The sequence below is a fragment of the Neoarius graeffei genome, chromosome 2, assembly GCF_027579695.1.
Source record: "Neoarius graeffei isolate fNeoGra1 chromosome 2, fNeoGra1.pri, whole genome shotgun sequence".
Classification (NCBI taxonomy): domain Eukaryota; kingdom Metazoa; phylum Chordata; class Actinopteri; order Siluriformes; family Ariidae; genus Neoarius; species Neoarius graeffei.
Window position 1 is genome coordinate 13,679,420 of NC_083570.1, and position 19,334 is coordinate 13,698,753.

Consider the following 19,334-nt stretch of genomic DNA (forward strand, 5'->3'; position numbering starts at 1 on the left):
GATGATCCTACCACCACCACCAGCTGGTACAGTGTCCCTCTGTACATGGTGGTCATTGTGGCCAAACAACCCGATCTTTGTCTCATCTGACCATACAGCTTTCCTTCAGAAAGCTTTTTTCTTTGTCCGTGTGGTCAGCTTCAACTTTACTTAAGCTTGAAGGTGTCAATTTTGGAGCAGGGGGTTATTTCTTGGATAGCAGCCTCTTAGTCCATGGTGATCTGAACTGTAGACAGTGATCCACCAGCTTCCAGTTCATGGCAGGGCTGTGCCATGGTGGTTCCCAGGTTGTTCCTGACCATTCAAACCAATTTCCTTTCAGCTGAGGATGACAGTTTGGGTTTTCTTGAAGCAAAGTGACTTGGCAAAGTGACTACACCTCACAATAACTTGCATACAATTGTTTGAACTGATCTTGGAATTTGCAATTGTTTAGAAATGGCTCTAAGAGACATTCTGGAGTTGTGTACCACTGCAATCCTCTTTCTCAGATCTGCACTGAGCTCCTTGGACTTTCCCATTGTATTGTGTGTTGGTCAATCCAGTGAGTGCTGTGAACAAACCCTTTTTATGAAGGCACAGAGAAGCTACCAGCTGTAGTCAATCACGATCACTAACAGGAAGTTAAGAGACCTTGGCCTTGGCAAGATAAGAGACATTTTGGAAATTTCAGCACCTCTGAATTAATAATCTAAGTGAGTATATGTATATTTTTGACCCTGTATGTATAATTTTGAACCTGTGTTGATTTCAGAAAACCCAAAGAAAATGAAAACTTGTGCACCAAATTCTAGTTTTTTAAAATTAACGATGTATGCTGTACAATCATTCTGCTACAGAAAAAGAACAGTTCAAAGAAATTACTGAAAGCCCAAATATTGCCATGACATTCATATCCAAGATGACATTCATGTCACTGTATGTAAACTTCTGACCACTACTGTACATGTAAAGAAATACTGTCGACCAAAAATGGCTTAATTAAATGAAATGTTTCAACATAAAAAAAAACTATAAACAGTAATCAGTAAGCCATAATAAATGAAGCAAAGTCAATATTTGGTGTGAGACGACCCTTTGCTTAAAAAAAAAATAGCAGTCTGAGGTCCAGTGAGTGCAGTTTTATGCGGAAATGAGCTGTAGGTTTTACTGAGCATCTTACAGAGCCAGCCACAGTTCTTCTGGACACTTTGACTGTCACACTCGCTTCTTCATTTTGCACCAAAACCCAGCAGCCTTCATTATGTTTTCTTTTTTAATCTGAAAAGTGCTCTCTTGTGTAATATACTGCTCAGATACAAATATATATTTTTTCTGTAACGTTTAATTTTGTGCTGGAAAAAAATGAACGTTTGGAACTCTAAAATGCTTTTGTAATGTTTTGACTCGGTAATGTAGAAGTTATAAAATAGAAATCTGTAACAAATTTTGTATGGAAGAAATAGGGAAGCTAAGACTTTTGCATAGTAGTGTATATAGGAAAACTCTAAAGGGAGACTATTCCTGTTTGTTACAGTGCGGTTTTGATGAGTTCAGCACCCGCTGCTGATTCAAAGTATCCTGAGATGCTTTTCTGCTCAACACGGTTGTAAAGAGTAGTGTGGCAGCAGGGGCGTGGTCAAGCATCGGTCTGTGACAGGAGGGTGGAGTCAGGGAAGGTAAGTGGCAGAATCACTACACCTGTCATTAATTAATGTGTTTGTGTGTCTTCCCAGTGACCGCGCCCTATTTAAGGAGAGAGAGCGAGAGAAGAGAGAACTCTCTCCCGAACCAGACGGCTGATGTGTGTGCGTGTGTGAACTCAGTTCTGGCCTGCCATCCTTCTGTGCTCCACCCACCTACATGAACTGTCACAGTGGTGCTGAAACCTGGGACATGAGCACAGAAGAGAACAGCCCCATGGAGTCCTCCCCCTTCGCGGACCTGATCCACGCCCTCACCACGGCCCAACAGAGCCAGCACCAGGCGCTGCTCGCCCTCCAAAAGGAGCAAGAACAACGGTTCGAGGCCCTGGTGCTGGTGCAACAGGAAGATCGTTGGGTGTTCTGGCACCTCCTCGCATCGGCGGGGTCTACCAACGCTTCCACCACGGGCCCGTCCCCGCCACCCTAACAAAGATGGGCCCGCAGGACGACCCCGAGGCATTCATCATGCTCTTTGAGCAAGTCGCGGAGACCTCGGGGTAGCTGATGGATCAGCGCGTGGCGCGCCTCCTCCCCCTGCTAACGGGAGAGGCGCAGCTGGCCGCGCTACAGCTCCCCGCCGACCGCCGGCTGGCCTACGCGGACCTTCGCCGGGCTGTCCTCCAGTGGGTGGGGCGCACCCCCGAGCAGCAGCGTCAGCGCTTCCGCGCTTTGCGCTTGGAGGAAGTCGGCCGGCCGTTCGCGTTTGGCCAGCAACTCCGGCAATCAGGCAATCGAGCTGGCGGAGGACCATTTGGCGGCTGTCCTGACGGCAGGACAGCAGACGACCTCTTCTCTCCTCTCTCTCTCTCTCTCCTCCTCCTGTGTCTCCTCCTCGCCCCATTCCCCTACCGTGGAGGCGGGGGCCGGCACCACCCCAGCCAGCCCGCCGCACCTGCGGTGCCCTTCCATTTCTCCCTTCTGTGTCTGTCTCTCCCCCCCCTCAGGTGAGTGAGCCCCAGAGCACTAGTGCAGAGAGGAAGCCCGGGCTGGTTTGCTGGCGCTGTGGGGAGCCGGGCCACCTCCAACAGCAGTGCTCGGTAATGGAGGTGGGCGCGGTGGTTCGGATCCCCGACGCGCCAGGAGCCGCCCCCAATTGGGCCGGAGCATATCGCATACCGGTGAGTATCCAAGGGGATACATATCAGGCGTTGGTGGATTCTGGTTGTAATCAGACCTCAATCCACCAAAGCCTGGTGCAAGACGAGGTATTGGGGGGAGCACAATTGGTGAAGGTGTTGTGTGTGCATGGGGATGTTCACAACTACCCTTTAGTGTTGGTCCACATTCTTTTCCGAGGGGAAAAATTTATAGTGAAGGCGGCGGTTAATCCCCGCCTTACCCACTCTATAATTTTGGGGACTAATTGGCCGGGATTTCGGGATTTAATGACACACTTAGTGAAGAGTGGGTCCTACCATTTAACAGGGGGAGGTCCCAGTGTTGCCTTGGCGGGAGCAGCTGTCACAGAGCCATCTACATCATCTCCGCGTCAGAGTGAGGAGCCGCCGGCCCCTCCTCTCTCTGTTGGGGAACCCCTCGCGGATTTCCCATTAGAGCAATCGCGAGACGAGACTCTGCGGCATGCGTTTGACCAAGTGAGAGTAATTGATGGTCAAACGCTCCAGCCAAACACCACCCCGTCCTTCCCCTACTTCGCGATTATGAAGGATAGATTATACCGAGTGACGCAGGACACTCAAACTAAAGAGCGAGTCACGCAGCTTTTGATTCCGAAGAGCCGCCGGGAATTGGTATTCCCAGCGGCTCACTTTAATCCCATGGCTGGACACTTAGGGCAGGATAAAACACTAGCCCGAATAATGGCCCAATTCTATTGGCCGGGGATTCGCGGCGATGTCCGTAGGTGGTGTATGGCGTGCCACGAATGCCAGTTAGTAAATCCAGCGGCCATTCCAAAAGCGCCTTTGCGCCCTCTACCGTTAATCGAGACCCCATTCGAAAGAATTGGGATGGATCTCGTCGGGCCATTAGATCGGTCAACACGAGGGTACCGCTTTATATTAGTCCTAGTGGACTATGCAACGCGATACCCGGAAGCAGTGCCTCTTCGCAATATCTCAGCACGCAGTATTGCAGAGGCGCTCTTCCGCGTTATCTCCCGAGTTGGAATCCCGAAAGAGATTCTGACTGATCAAGACACCTCGTTTATGTCATGAACACTGAACGAACTGTATGGGTTATTAGGTATTAAGCCGATCCGCACCAGCGTGTATCACCCACAAACGGACAGTTTAGTGGAACGGTTTAATCGCACCCTCAAAAACATAATTAAAAATTCGTAAGTGAGGACGCACGTAACTGGGATAAATGGCTCGAACCCTTGTTATTTGCAGTGCGAGAGGTCCCCCAAGCCTCCACGGGGTTCTCCCCGTTTTAATTATTATATGGGCGTAAGCCACGCGGCATTTTAGATGTGCTGCGAGAAAATTGGGAGGAGGGACCTTCACCAAGCAAAAATGAAATTCAGTACGTTATTGACCTGCGCACAAAACTCCACACACTCACACACCTAACCCAGGAGAATTTGCGGCAGGCCCAAGAACGGCAAACCCGTCTGTATGACAAGGGTACGCACCTTAGAGAGTTTGCACCGGGAGATAAAGTACTCATACTGTTGCCCATATTGAGCTCTAAATTAGTCACCAAGTGGCAAGGACCCTTTGAGGTCACACGGCGAGTCGGGGATGTCGACTATGAGGTGAGGCGAACGGACAGGGGTAGGGCGCTACAGATTTACCACTTCAACCTACTCAAACTCTGGAACGAGGAGATCCCTGTGGCGTCGGTGTCGGTGGTTCCGGAGAAGGCGGAGCTGGGGCCGGAGGTTCAAAAAGGAACATTAGCATTACATACCTCTCCGGTCCCCTGTGGAGACCACCTCTCCCTGACCCAACTCGTGGAGGTTGCCCAGTTGCAGACCGAGTTTTCGGACGTGTTCTCGCCCCTGCCCGGCCGCACTAACCTCATAGAGCACCACATTGAGACGCCCCCGGGGGTGGTAGTGCATAGCCGCCCTTACAGGTTACCCGAGCACAAGAAAAAGGTGGTTCGGGAAGAACTCGAGGCCATGCTCGAAATGGGCATCGTCGAGGAGTCCCACAGTGACTGGAGTAGCCCAGTGGTCTTGGTACCCAAGGCCGATGGGTCGGTCTGGTTCTGTGTGGACTATAGAAAAGTCAACGCGGTGTCTAAATTCGATGCGTACCCATCTCATCTCATTATCTCTAGCCGCTTTATCCTGTCCTACAGGGTCGCAGGCAAGCTGGAGCCTATCCCAGCTGACTACGGGCGAAAGGCAGGGTACACCCTGGACAAGTCGCCAGGTCATCACAGGGCTGACACATAGACACAGACAACCATTCACACTCACATTCACACCTACGGTCAATTTAGAGTCACCAGTTAACCTAACCTGCATGTCTTTGGACTGTGGGGGAAACCAGAGCACCCGGAGGAAACCCACGCAGACACGGGGAGAACATGCAAACTCCGCACAGAAAGGCCCTCGCCGGCCACGGGGCTCGAACCCGGACCTTCTTGCTGTGAGGCGACAGCGCTAACCACTACACCACCGTGCCGCCCCGATGCGTACCCAATTCCTCATATTGATGAGTTGCTCGATCGGCTAGGCACGGCTCGTTTTTACTCGACACTGGATTTAACAAAGGGTTATTGGCAGATCCCCTTGACTCCATTATCCCAGGAAAAAACGGCCTTTTCCACACCGTTCGGCTTACACCAATTCGTCACACTTCCTTTTGGGCTGTTTGGGGCGCCCCAAACAGGGCCCTCCGCCCCCACGCCACCTATGCGGCCGCCTACCTCAACGACATCATCGTCTATAGTAACGACTGGCCGAGGCACCTCAAACATCTGAGGGCTGTCCTTAGGTCACTGAGGCGAGCAGGTCTCACAGCCAACCTGAAGAAGTGTGCGATTGGGCAGGTGGAAGTACAGTATCTGGGCTTCTACTTGGGCAATGGGCAGGTGCATCCCCAAATTAACAAGACAGCAGCAATTGCGGCCTGCCTGAGGCCCAAGACCAAAAAGGGGGTGAGACAGTTCCTGGGGCTGGCTGGCTATTATCGTAGGTTTATACCTAATTATTTGGACATCACCAGCCTGCTGACTGATCTGACTAAAAAGGGGGCACCAGATCTGGTCCAGTGGACGGAGCAATGCCAGCGGGCTTTTTCTAAGGTAAAGGCTGCACTGTGTGGGGGGGCCACTTTTACACTCCCCTGACTTTTCTCTCCCCTTTATGTTGCAGACGGATGTGTCGGACAGAGGGCTGGGGGCCGTTTTGTCCCAGGAGGTGGAGGGGGAGGATTGCCCAGTCTTATACATCAGTCGCAAGCTGTCTGTGCGTGAGGGGCACTACAGCACCATCGAGAAAGAGTGCCTGGCGATCAAGTGGGCGGTCCTCGCCCTCCGTTACTACCTGCTGGGACGCCCTTTCACCCTCTGTTCGGACCACGCGCCCCTCCAGTGGCTCCACCGCATGAAGGATGCCAACGCGCGGATCACCCGTTGATATCTGGCACTCCAACCCTTTAATTTCAAGGTGATCCACAGGCCGGGGGCGCAGATGGTCGTGGCGGACTTCCTCTCCTGTCGGGGGGGGGGAGTCAGCTGCAGGCCGGACGGCCGCCCAGCCTGAGTCGGGCGGTGGGGGTATGTGGCAGCGGGGGCGTGGTCAAGCATCGGTCTGTGACAGGAGGGCGGAGTCAGGGAAGGTAAGTGGCAGAATCACTACACCTGTCGTTAATTAATGTGTTTGTGTGTCTTCCCAGTGACCGCACCCTATTTAAGGAGAGAGAGCGAGAGAAGAGAGAGCTCTCTCCCGAACCAGACGACTGATGTGTGTGCGTGTGTCTGAGTGTGTGAGAGTGTTTAAAAAAGCTGAAAAGCTGAATAAAAGAGTTTTTTGTGAACTCAGTTCTGGCCTGCCGTCCTTCTGTGCTCCACCCACCTACATGAACTGTCACAAGTAGTTATTTGAGAAACTATAGCCTTACTTTCAGCATGCACCAACCAGTCTGGCCTTTCTCCTCTAACCCTCTCTTAACACCCAGAGTACTGCTGCTCTACTAGATGTTTTTTTTTTTGTCTTGCGCCATTCTGTGTTAGAAAATCTCGGAAGATCAGCCATTTCTGAAATCGCATTTCTTTCCCCGCTCTGATCTTTGATGTGAACGTTAACCAAAGGTCGTGATCTGTATCTGCATGATTGTATGCATTGTGCTGCTGCCACATGATTGGGTTTTACTTATCCATAATTATATACGTATATGACATTAAAGGTCGACTACCTTTCAGATTTTTCAAGTGTAGGTCATAAAAAGAATTTTCCCCAAAACCCAATTATTTTTGTTCAGTGGACTGAAAGCTATTGAATTCAAATCACAGACTTACTCATCTCATCTCATCATCTCTAGCCGCTTTATCCTTCTACAGGGTCGCAGGCAAGCTGGAGCCTATCCCAGCTGACTACGGGCGAAAGGCGGGGTACACCCTGGACAAGTCGCCAGGTCATCACAGGGCTGACACATAGACACAGACAACCATTCACACTCACATTCACACCTACGGTCAATTTTAGAGTCACCAGTTAACCTAACCTGCATGTCTTTGGGGGAAACCGGAGCACCTGGAGGAAACCCACGCGGACACGGGGAGAACATGCAAACTCCACACAGAAAGGCCCTCGCCGGCCACGGGGCTCGAACCCGGACCTTCTTGCTGTGAGGCGACAGCGCTAACCACTACACCACCATGCTGCCTTCACAGACTTACAATTTTATTCATTTTTCTTTAAAATAGAACATTTAATTAATTTAGGGCCACATGGCCCTAAATTCTCCACTATTTTTTCCTGCTTCATCATGACCCAATGCAAGATACTACATCATGCGTCACGTAGTGGGCTTTCCCCATTGTGGGATACAAATTTGAGACAGGAGAGGAAAATGGAGGACACGAATGAAACGTGAAAGACCGACTACAGTAATGGAAAGTGAGAGCAAAAGACATTATGTTATATAAGAAGGAAAGGAAATGCAGGACCAAACTAATAAATATTGGTGGTCAGCGAGCACCTTGGTGTGATCAGCTGTCCGCTTAGTGTTAGAATAATGTAACTGTCAGTGCACAATCAAAGGTAAACCTGCACATGCACACACACACGGACTTCCTCTGTCTGCTTGACCGCACAAAGCAAGTGATTTCATGCACATTATTTGCTTTAATCCCCTCAAATTAAATAACTTCCCAGCCACAGAATGACCTGTTTTCTTTGAAATATTGCAGAAATACACATATATCACAATGACCACATTTCAGAGGGAACTAAACTTCACCGATTTTATGAAATCAAAAGGCCGTCTAGGTTTAAATATTTTTCCTGTGATATATTTCATAAAATGTGCATTTGTCCTAATATTATTTTGCTTTGAATTGAATTTTGCTACAGGTAATATTTCCTTATCAAAGCATACAAATCAACATTGCAGGTTATATATATATTTGGATTTGCATCAAAATCTAATCAATTGTTTCTTGCCCCATGGCTCACCTTTCCTCCAAATTTCATCCAAATCCACTCACTGCTTTTTGAGTTATGTTAGGAACAAACAAATGGAGGCGAAAACATAACCTCCTCCAACAAAAGTTGACAGAGGTAAATATTCAAACATCAGAAATACAGATTTGATGCAAGTTAGGTCAAAGGTGAAGCATCTGGGATTCTCAGGAAAAAGTAGATGCTTTCAGAGAGATCAAACTCAGCATTTAGCCAATCACACTCATCTGTTTTGCTCACGTGAAGAGACGTGGTGTAGAGTTAATTGGAGCCAAAATGGAAGATGTTCTATTCTACTGAAATAGCTACGCTCCTATTGAGCACCCAATTGGCTGTTAGCTAGCCACGATTGCTAGTAAGTGAAAGTTAGCATAGCCTTAGGTAGAATGTTCCCAAAATCTGTATTTTAATCTGGCATTCGAGGGTTTTATCTCTCCTTACAATTGATTTGATGCTTAAAGTTCTACATTAGTAACAAGCAGGTTATGAGTTCAAATCCCAGGACCTCGAGGAAAGCCCTAAACCCTGAGCGTCTCAACTTCAGGCTTGGTTTGTATACTGTTTCATAGATAAGTTGCTCTTTCATCTTGTAACTGTTTGCTTTTGTCTTTACTTATAACAAAGTGAATGACCTTCACGTGTACCCACATATCGCTTCTCTGGTGAGTCTTTATTTATGGAGCACATTTTACTCCAATTTAAGGCTTTACAGTCAACAAAGACATGAATCAGCTGTGACAAATATCCACTGCGGGTGAATTGGCCCTGAAGGATGAAAAATGAAACCGTCAAAAATATTCTAATGAGTATATATATATATATATATATATATATATATATATATATATATATATATATATATATATACACACACTCACTGGCCACTTTAATACGAACTTATTCTTGATTCTAAGATTCCTGTTCTTGGCTGCAGGAGTGGAACCCAATGTGTTCTGTTCTGCTGTTGCATGTTGAGATGCTTTTCTGCTCACCACGGTTGTAAAGAGTGATTATATGAGTTACGATATCCTTCCTGGCAAAATAGCTCGAACCAATCTGTCCATTTTCCTCTGGCCTCTGACCTCTCTTATCAACATGGCATTTGTTTCCACACACAGAACTGTCGCTCACTCACTCGATGTTTTTTGTTTTTCACACCATTCTTTGTAGAGACTGTTGTGTGTGAAAACCCCAGGAGATCAGCAGTTTCTGAAATACTCAAACCAAAAATACTCATCTGGCTCAAACCAACACCCATGCCACAGTGAAAGAAAGTCACACTGCACTGTGAGATCACACTTTTTCCCGTTCTGATGTTTGAACATTGTGAACATTAACCGAAGCTCTTGATCAGGGGTGATTTCTCAGAGACAACAAGGGAAGCCGAGCTTCCCCTAAAATTCTCTCCCCAAACTGCGGCATCTACGACGTTGAATTCTCATTAGAACAATAACTTGCATAACATAATATATGCCCAAGATTGTATTTACGTTCATAACTATCCTGTAACTTATTTGAGTGATGTCTGACGAACTTGCAGTTCGCTATGAGAATCACCTTTGCTGCCAGGCTGTAACCAGCGTTGCCAGATACTGCTGACGCTTTCCAGCCAAAATATGTTCAAAATCCACTTAAAACCGCCCAATCTGGCAACACTGGCTGTAACCTTTCTTATTTCAATGGGCTCTATGGCTGGCAGCCGGGTATCCGTTGCAGTCTATGAGAGGTCTCTGAACAGCCAATTTCGGCTAGTTGTTATTGGTTAAAATCGACAAAATCGTCACTTCCAGGGAAGCCGGGCTTCTCTGGGACTAAACGAGACAGTGGGAGGGGAAAGAAGCCGGGCTGATGAAGGATTATTGGAGGTGGTGTTTGAAAGACATGAGGAGGGCGGGCTCTGTACTTCGGCATCGGCGAGGAACACGGAAGCATGATCAGTCCCTAGCGGATGTCGAGAAAGTGTAGTCGTGTGCCAAAGTGCTGTCCGAATTTCTTTTCATATAAACACTTCTTCTCATTGATGTCTCTGTACATTACTCTGTAAATAAATGTAAATATTACTCGTTGTGCTCCGTTAACTTTCATCCATTCTATCAGTTTGATCATTCGTGAATTCACTCATTTATTTCATTTGTAGTTCAATCTGGTTGTAGGCTAGCTTGAGCCTTATTGGGATCTGCAGTGCTAGCTGCTAACAGAAATTGGTGAAGTCTCTGGAAAGCACAACCAGCTAGTATGACAGGGTCACAGACCATTTTCTGGAAAAGGAGCGGAGGGCAGAATTTGTGTATAAATAGTGTGCATCATATAATGTTCATGAATCTGAAGTGTGTATATTGTTCAGTAATGTTAAGAGAATGGTGGGCTCTGTGTTATAGGTTATACCTGGGTATGATATTCAAGGTTCTGTGTGTTGCATAGCCTACCTGGTTATGGATTTCCAGACTGTGTTGCAGAAGATGTTCAAGGATGTGTTGCACAGCTGGGTGTTGTGTTAAAGACTCTGTGTTGCATATCAGGGTATAATGTTCAAGGCTCTTCGTTGAATAGCCAGTGATTTTTGGATGTTTGATATTTTTGATTAAGGATATGAGGCACTAGCCTGGCAAGCCAGACTATAACATGAAATGTACAAGCAAAAATACTTTCTGCCACTAGGTAGGGTTGTCTAGTTCACTATGCTAATGGGGCACACCTTTCTATGCTTTGATATCCGGCCTACAGGTTTTACGATGAATGCGTAAAATGGGCTTCCCCTGTTTTAAAAACCAGCAGCCGCCACTGCTCTTGATTTGTATCTGCATGAATTGATACATCGTGCTGCTGTTAAGGGATCGGCTGATTAGAGACCTGCATCAAACAGCAGGCGGATGGATGTTCCTAATAAAGTGGCCAGTGAATGCATACCTTTGTCTTTCATTAAATAAAGAACAAGGAGTCATACTTTTTATCAGTTTATAATTCCAGTTAATGATGTGGAATAGCCATGAAACACATCATTTCCTGTTCTCACGTACCGTACATCCTAGCAGTGATAAACAGTCGCCGCTTCACCACTTTCTATTTTCTTTCTTAAAGTAAAAAAAAAAAAAAAAAAAACCCTGCAGTTTATGACAAGTTACAGAGAAAGTGTAAATTAGCATAAATATCACCACGAAACAGAAACGCACGTTCCGAAATAAGGACCGAATTTGTGCTTTCAACTTGACGAGCTTTGTTTAAGCAGTTACGTTCATGAGAGGACTGTTGCTAGGCAACAATACAGCTAGCTAATGCCTGAGAATAATTTAGCTAGCAGCTGTTTATATATGATAATGTAAAAGCACAGTGATGGCGGATATGAGACGGAATGGTGAGGACGATCTAGACTTTCCTGAGATTTGTTAAGTTCCTGAAAAAGGACGAAAGCAGGCTGGAGCAATTAATTTTCCCAAGGGGCCACATGAAAAACTTGGACTGTCATGGAGGGTTGAACCAATAGGCTGAACTTAACTCTGCTCAACTTCATTCATCTCATCTCATTATCTCTAGCCGCTTTATCCTGTCCTACAGGGTCGCAGGCAAGCTGGAGCCTATCCCAGCTGGCTACGGGCAAAAGGCAGGGTACACCCTGGACAAGTCGCCAGGTCATCACAGGGCTGACACATAGACACAGACAACCATTCACACTCACATTCACACCTACGGTCAATTTAGAGTCACCAGTTAACCTAACCTGCATGTCTTTGGACTGTGGGGAAAACCGGAGCACCCGGAGGAAACCCACGCGGACACGGGGAGAACATGCAAACTCCACACAGAAAGGCCCTCGCCGGCCATAGGGCTCGAACCTGGACCTTCTTGCTGTGAGGAGACAGCGCTAACCACTACACCACCGTGCCACCCCCTCTGCTAAACTTAACTTTGTTAAAACAGCAGTAAATTGTCTGGTTTTGATTAGGCTATGAAAATGTAGTGCAGGCCAAATATTATATCATTATTTTATTTTATTTTTAACATTCGACATTGAAAATGTGCATGTTTTTTTTTTGCAGTATTTCAAAGAGCAGCATTTAATCAACTTTATACAAGTTCTATGCGTTATTTCTATTTGGTTGTTGTCCAGTTACCACATTTTTGAGGGCTAGCAGCTAACTCGCATCTCATGCAAACAGTAACAAGGATGATGCATATGCTTGCACATGAATATACGAATGTCCATTAAAAAAAGAAAGAAAAAAAACCCCAGAGGCCTTCAGAATAAAAGCATTGCAGCATCGTATGGTGTGCATGATGTGGATTTATTTATGCTTAATTTGTAATTTCACGTTGACCTCAGGTGGACTGGTCACACACAAAGGGCCAGATGTGTCCCTGGGGCCGTACAATGCCCAGGTCTGGACTAAAGGTTATTAACCAAACTTTGTTTCATTGGTGGAAATTCTGGCATTGTATCACAACATCCAGAAACAGAAATTTCCAAAGTTGTCACCTTTCATAACATAAGAATTCTTCTTGTAGACATGATGAACAGACGGAGTTTAAAGGCAGCAAACAATGTTGTTTTGGGGTTTGGAATAGTAAAGGAAATTTGACAATAATTCAACAGTTTAAGGATATTTGCACAATAAAGGCTTTTAAACAGACATCTATAATAGAAAAAAGAACCCATTCAGACTGAAAGCAAAGTGTGTGTGAGGGCTTGGCAAGCTGATGTTTACATCCGCAGAATAAAGGTTGTGTACACACTTGCTTAGATCATTAATAAAAAAAATGGTGTTTATAACATAAGCCTGTGTGTGTTTGTGTGTTATCAGTTATCAGTTATCAGCTACACTGTGTAATGGAATAAAGTTGACTAGGCAACTTGTACCTCGGACAGAAGTGTGTGTGTGTGTGTGTGTGTGTGTTGTAATGTCACCCTTACAGCAAACTGCTATGGCTGAGGAAGTCTTTCTGATACAGCTCTTTGTATCAGATCAAAGACACCTGCGTTCACATTGTTCACGTTTCTGACCTCATGTTAATGCATCACTCTGTCGTTTCTTTTCCATTCTCGTTGCTCCTAAAACGTCTCAGTCATCACCGTCTCATCTTTCACACTACGTTGTGTAAATGCACGCTCAGTAACAGCTGCATCAGTGCCTCCTTAGTCTTCATTAGTGTTATCTGTAGGAGGCCAAAAATGACAGGTACACACATTTCCTTCTTACCGCAAATATAGTTAATCAACAAAGACGTGCTTAGGGGTATAATATTTCAAATGATAGTTATGTTTCAAAATGTACAAGGTGTTTGTCCTGTTCTGTCGTATTACAAGCTGGAATTAAAATCAATTTTTGGAGGGTTAGTACCATTTGATTTACACAACATGCCTACAACTTTAAAGGTGAAAGTTGTTTTTTGTGACACAAACTATAATTAAGATGAAAAAACAGAAATATGGAGTGTGCATAGGTATTCACCTCCCCAAAAGTCAATACTTTGTACAGCCACCTTTTGCTGCAATTACAGCTGCAAGTCTCTTGGGCTATATCTCTATTAGCTTAGCACATCTAGCCACTGGGATTTTTGCCCATTCCTCAAGGCAAAACTGCTCTGACTCCTTCAAGTTAGATGGGTTGCGTTGATGTACAGCAATCTTCAAGTTATGCCACAGATTCTCAATTGGATTGAGGTCTGGGCTTTGATTAGGCCGTTCCAAGACATTTAAATGTTTCCCTTTAAACCACTCCAGTGTGGCTTTAGTTTAGGTAGATGCTTAGGGTCAACCTCTGGCCGACTCAAACAGGTTTTCCTCCAGAATTGCCTTGTATTTAGTGCCATCCATCTTTCCTTCAGTCCTGACCAGCTTTCCTGTCCCTGCAGATGAAAAACATCCCCACAGCATGATGCTGCCACCACCATGCTTCACTGTAGGAATGGTGTTCTCAGGGTGGTTTATGCCACACATGGTCTTACCCATGATGGCCAAAAAGATCAATTTTTTGTCTCATTTGACTAAAGAATCTTCTTCCATGTGTTTGGGGAGTCTGCCACATGCTGTTGGGCAAACTCCAAATGTGTTTTCTTATTTTTTTCTTGAAGCAATGGCTTTTTTCTGGCCACTCTTCCATAAAGCCCTACCCACTCTGTGGAGTGTACGGCTTAAAGTGGTCCTATGGACAGATACTCCCATCTCTGCTGTGGATCTTTGCAGCTCCTTCAGTGTTATCTTTGGTGTCTTTGTTGCATCTCTGATTAATGCCTTCCTTTCCTGGTCTGTGAGTTTTGGTGGACGGGGCCTTCTCTTGTCAGGTTTGTAGTGGTGCCATATTCTTTCCATTTTGCTATAATGGATTTAATGGTGCTCTGTGGAATATTCAAAGTTTGGGATATTTTTTTATAACCCAACCCTGATCTGAGCAATTCCAGCGTTATGGACGTGACACTTGAACTCAAAATGGCAACAAATGACCCAGTGCATGTTTTATTGTCTCCCAGTATTTAAACAGGTGTTGCATATTTTAAGGCTGTACCATACTGGAGAAGTGATAGAACAAGAACAATTCCCATAGTACATCTAGGGCATGCCAGAAAATGCCAATAAAAGATGCGTTATGGATGTGACAGAAAAAGTATCACTTTTCTTGGGTGACTGTACATTTTTATCAAACTCTGTGAAATTGTAAACCTAATGTCGAAATGGAGATATCCATTTGATAGAGGGGTCCAAGGTGAATATTAAAAAATCTTTGTTTAAAATATTTTGTATTTCATGCAGAGTTTCGGAAGGAAAAGTCAGCGTTATGGATGTGACGAAATTCCGTTATGGATGTGACGCGTCTGAAATAGACATGGCATATGTTTAGAAAATCAGCAATTTAACCACCATAACCCTTTGAAAAACTCTCTAAATATCAGCTAAAACTATCAAAGTTCTTAAATAATATTTAGGATGGCTATTGTTTTGCTGTTTTGTGGATTTTAGCATACATTTCTGTGGCTTGTGGCAATAATATAGAATTGTACATGATCAAAGTTAATTTTAGCTTGGGGTTTACATTATAAGAAAGAAAGACTGACAGTGACATATTAGGTTGGTTACAAATTGGTTCAACTTATTCACATCTGTAAAATACAGGCCTAGGTGATATCTCTGGGAGTGGTTTTGATGTATTACATGTTGCTTTATTTTTGCATGGTGAGGTTGACATTTACATGGAATTGCCCACCTATACTTCTCCACAACTTTGTCTCTGACCTGTTTGGAGGCTCCTTGGTTTTCATGTTGCTTGCTTAGTAGTATTGCAGAGTCAGGGTCCTTCCAGAAAAGGTTGATTATATATACAGACATCATGTGACAGATCATGTGACTCTTTGATTGCACAGTAATTATGTGAGTTATGAAGTGAACTGGTTGGACCAGCTCTTATTTAGGGGTTTCATACGAAAGGGGGTGAATACCTATGCACACTCCAGATTTCTGTTTTTTCATCTTGTTTGTGTCACAATAAAACAACAATTTGCACCTTTAAAGTGGTAGGCATGTTGTGTAAATCAAATGGTGCTAACCCTCCAAAAATCCATTTTAATTCCAACTTGTAATGCGACAAAACAGGACAAACACCAAGAATACTTTTGCAAGACACTGTATATAAAGGATATCACCATATAAACATTTTAACCCATTCCTAGTCCCTGTGAGCAAGCGAGCGAGCGAGCTGTTACTATGAAAACAATAACGTATTCAAATAGAGTACTGTCCAAGATGCTGATCAATCAGAATCCAGAACTCACTGAGGCAGCGATCAGGTGGAGGCTGTTCAAACTCTAGGCCTCAACGACGTCTTAGCTGATCATCGACATTTACGTTCGAGGTAAAGGAGAGAATTGTGCCCATTTGGTTTTACACAAGCCGCTCCTTTAGGCCTGGGTTTCGAGTCGGCGCTCATGTGTATGCAAACAAAGTCTAATCTGAGAAAGTAAACACTGGCGTCTAAACCTCCGTCTAATTAGCCTGTAGTCCAGATTGAAAAACAGCCTCTTATCAGTGCTGCTATCTGATCACGAATAAAAGCACGATGCTTTCTGAACCTCAGATCTTTCTTTAAGCGCAGTTGAAAACGCCAGGTTACTTTCCAGGTATGGAAGGCCAGGTTTACTTCACAGTATTGGCCTTCACCCTAAATAATTGCCCTTCCTTTAAACCTCACTCTCTCTTAATCCAGTCAATCTTCACCAGCATGACTGTACGCTGTATACGTGACACACGGACGTGAATAATTACTGCTAACACCAACAATAACAATAAGGACAAATACATCAGTAACGACAATAAGAGTGACGGATAACAACCTCAATTCAAAGCCTATTAATTTTTTTTTTGTTTATACATGACACAAAGAAGAACACTTAACCATAAACAACCAGCGCATGTGATTCATTAAAACTGTGACGTGAAACCGTGTTTAACGAGCCAAATTCCGTGGTGTTTGTTGTGTCATCATTATTTGCGGTCAAAGTGACAATAATAATAACACACTTTTACTGAAACGGATGAAGTGACTTCTGACAAATTACTATACAGGTTTATATCTTTAAAAATGTCCATAATTGTGAAGTTTTCTGGAAGGAGATGATGTTTAGGTAACATTTAAGGAAGGAGTCTCCAGTGTCAGTTACAGAAACAAGAGAGAGACATTTACGCTTAAACGTGACATCGGCAACATGACAAACACAACCTTATTCACTTAGCGAGAGAGAGAGTGTGTGTGTGTGTGTGTCAGAGAGAGAGAGAGAGAGAGAGAGAGAAAGGCCGTACAAATAATTGTGTCTGATTTCTTCAAGAGTTTGTTTGTAAAATAAGTCTGCAGTGTGAAGGTGAGTGAGCTGTTTTGAGAGTTTGGGCACTTCAGTGGGGATGTAAACTTTTGAGCTTGTTAATAAAGACAGCTGCAGTGACCCACATGCTGAAATGCAACACGGTGTTGGAGTTAAAGTGTAAACTAGATGTAGGTTTTCCCCAGAGAGCAGAAAGGATGTAACTCATCTCATCTCATTATCTCTAGCCGCTTTATCCTGTCCTACAGGGTCGCAGGCAAGCTGGAGCCTATCCCAGCTGACTACGGGCGAAAGGCGGGGTACACCCTGGACAAGTCGCCAGGTCATCACAGGGCTGACACATAGTCACAGACAACCATTCACACTCACATTCACACCTACGGTCAATTTAGAGTCACCAGTTAACCTAACCTGCATGTCTTTGGACTGTGGGGGAAACCGGAGCACCCGGAGGAAACCCACGCGGACACGGGGAGAACATGCAAACTCCACACAGAAAGGCCCTCGCCGGCCACGGGGCTCGAACCCAGGACCTTCTTGCTGTGAGGCGACAGCGCTAACCACTACACCACCGTGCCGCCCGCAAGGATGTAACTGATTTATTTAAAAAAAAAAAAACAACAGTGAAAATATTTACATGAATAATATTAACATCATTGTTCTAATTTTCTTCTTTTTGTTATTCTTCTTGTTGTTCTTCTTCATTTCCTCTTCCTCCTCCTCCTCCTTCTTCTTCTCCTTTTCTATTTTGTTTCCTCCTCCTCCTTCTTTGTCTTCTTTTCCTTGTCCTCCTCTTTCTCCTTCTCCTTCATTTCCTCCTCCTCTTCTCCTCCTTCTCCTCTTTCATTTCCTCCTTCTCCTCCTCCTCCACCTCCTTGTCCTCCTTCTCTCTGTCCTCCTCCTTCTCCTCCTCATTCTTCTCCTCCTCCTTCTTCATTTCCTCCTCCTCTTCTCCTCCTCCTTTTTCATTTCCTCCTCCTCCTCGTCCTCCTTCTCCCTGTCCTCCTCCTTCTTTTCTTCTTTCTCCTCCTCCTCGTCCTCCTCCTCCCTGTCCTCCTCCTCCGTCTTCTTTATTTCCTCCTCCTCCTCCTCCTTCTCCCTGTCCTCCTTCTCCTCCTCCTCCTTCTTCATTTCCTCCTCCTCTTCCTTCTTCTTCTTCTTCTTCTTCTTCTTCTTCTTCTTCACGTGTGTGCTCATTGCTCACGTGTGTGTGTTCACTGCTTCAGATGGGTTAAATGCAGAGGATGAATTTCACTTTGCTTAAGTGTACATGTGATAAAGTTCTTCATCTTCTCCTTGTCATCCTCTTCTTCTTCATTCCCTCCTCCTCGTCCTCCTTCTCCCTGTCCTCTTCCTCCTCTTTCTTCTTCTTCTTCTTCTTCTTCTTCTTCTTCTTCTTCTTGTCCTCCTTCTCCCTGTCCTCCTCCTCCTCCTCCTCCCTGTCCTCCTTCTCCTCCTCCTTCTTCTTCTTCACCTCCTTCTTGTCATCCTCCTCTCCTCCTTCTTTATTTCCTCCTCTTCTTCTTCTTCTTCTTCTTCTTCTTCTTCTTCTTCTTCTTCTTCTTCTTCACGTGTGTGCTCATTGCTCATGTGTGTGTGTTCACTGCTTCAGATGGGTTAAATGCAGAGGATGAATTTCACTTTGCTTAAGTGTACATGTGATAAATAAAGTTCTTCATCTTCTCCTTGTCCTCCTCTTCTTCATTCCCTCCTCCTCCTCGTCCTCCTTCTCCCTGTCCTCTTCCTCCTCTTTCTTCTTCTTCTCCTCCTCCTTGTACTCCTTCTCCCTGTCCTCCTCCTCATTCTCCTCCTCCTCCTTCTTCTTCTTCTTCTTCACCTCCTCCTTGTCATCCTCCTCCCTGTCCTCCTCCTTCTTCTTTATTTCCTCCTCCTCCTCTTCCTTCTTCACGTGTGTGCTCATTGCTCATGTGTGTGTGTTCACTGCTTCAGATGGGTTAAATGCAGAGGGTGAATTTCACTTTGCTTAAGTGTACAATTTGATAAATAAAGTTCTTCATCTTCTCCTTGTCATCCTCTTCTTCTTCATTCCCTCCTCCTCCTCCTCCTTCTCCCTGTCTTCTTCCTCCTCCTTCTTCACCTCCTCCTTGTCATCCTCCTCTCTGTCCTTCTCCTTCTTCTTTATTTCCTCCTCTTCCTCTTCCTTCTTCTTCTTCTTCTTCTTCACGTGTGCTCATTGCTCACGTGTGTGTGTTCACTGCTTCAGATGGGTTAAATGCAGAGGATGA